We start from the raw sequence: 1,839 nt of genomic DNA, 5'->3' as shown, positions 1-1,839 counted from the left end.
AGAGACAGGCCCAGTTACACAGACTGTTTATAGAGACAGGACCAGTTACACAGATTGTTTATAGAGACAGGACCCGTCACACAGACTGTTTATAGAAACAGGACCCGTCACACAGACTGTTTATAGAGACAGGACAAGTTACACAAGCTGTTTTCGAGACAGGACCAGTTACACAGACAGTTTATCGAGACAGGACCAGTTACACAGACTGTTTATAGAGACACGACGAGTTACACAGGCTGTTTATAGAGACAGGACCAGTTAGACAGACTGTTTATAGACACAGGTCCCGTCACACAGACTGTTTATAGAGACAGGACCAGTTATGCAGGCTGTTTATAGAGACAGGACCAGTTACACAGACTGGTTATAGAGACAGGACCCATCACACAGGCTGTTTGTAGAGACAGGACCAGTTACACAGACTTTTTATAGAGACAGGTCCAGATACACAGACTGTTTATAGAGACAGGACCAGTCACACAGACAGTTTATAGAGACAGGACCCGTCACACAGATGGTTTATAGAGGCAGGACCAGTTACACAGACTATTTTCGAGACAGGACCAGTCACATAGACAGTTTATAGAGACAGGACCAGGTACACCGTCTGTTTATAGAGACAGGACGAGTTACACAGGCTGTTTGTAAAGACAGGACCAGTTACACAGACTTTTTATAGAGACAGGTCCAGTTACACAGACTGTTTATAGAGACAGGACCAGTTACACAGACTGTTTATATGGACTTGACCCATCACACAGGCTGTATATAGAGACAGGACCCGTTACAGAGACTGTTTTCGAGACAGGACCAGTTACACAGGCTGTTTATAGAGACATGACCAGTTACACAGACTGTTTATAGAGACAGGACCAGTTACACAGGCTGTTAATAGAGACCGGACCAGTTACACAGTCTATTTATAAATACAGGACCAGATTCACAGACTATTTATAGAGACAGGACCAGTTACACAGACTGTTTATAGACACAGTACCCGTCACACAGACTGTTTATAGAGACAGGACCAGTTACACAGACTTTTTATAGAGACAGGACCAGTTACACAGCCTGTTTATAAAGACAGGACCAGTTACACAGACTGTTTATAGAGACACGACCCCTCACACAGGCTGTTTATAGAGACAGGACCAGTCACACAGACTGTTTATAGAGACAGGACAAGTCACACAGGCTGTTTATAGAGACAGGACCAGTTACACAGACTTTTTATAGAGACAGGACCAGTTACACAGACTGTTTATAGAGACAGGACCAGTTACACAGACTGTTTATATGGACTTGACCCATCACACAGGCTGTATATTGAGACAGGACCCGTTACACAGACTGTTTTCGAGACAGGACCAGTTACACAGGCTGTTTATACATACATGACCAGTTACACAGACTGTTTATAGGGACAGGACCAGTTAGACAGGCTTTTATAGAGACAGGACCAGTTACACAGTCTATTTATAGATACAGGACCAGATTCACAGACTGTTTATAGAGACAGGACCAGTTACACAGACTGTTTATAGACACAGTACCGTCACACAGACTGTTTATAGAGACAGGACCAGTCACACAGAGTGTTTATAGAGATAGGACCAGTTCCACAGTCTGTTTATATAGACAGGACCAGTTACACAGACTGTTTGTCGAGACAGGACCAGTTACACAGACTGTTTATAGAGATAGGACCAGTTACACAGTCTGTTTATAGAGACAGGACCAGTTACACAGACTGTTTATAGAGACAGGACCAGTTACACAGATTGTTTATAGAGACAGGACCCGTCACACAGACTGTTTATAGAAACAGGACCCGTC

This window comes from Pristiophorus japonicus, unplaced genomic scaffold, assembly GCF_044704955.1.
Source record: "Pristiophorus japonicus isolate sPriJap1 unplaced genomic scaffold, sPriJap1.hap1 HAP1_SCAFFOLD_680, whole genome shotgun sequence".
Classification (NCBI taxonomy): domain Eukaryota; kingdom Metazoa; phylum Chordata; class Chondrichthyes; family Pristiophoridae; genus Pristiophorus; species Pristiophorus japonicus.
The sequence above is the reverse complement of the archived record's forward strand: the minus strand, read 5'-3'. Positions refer to the sequence as shown.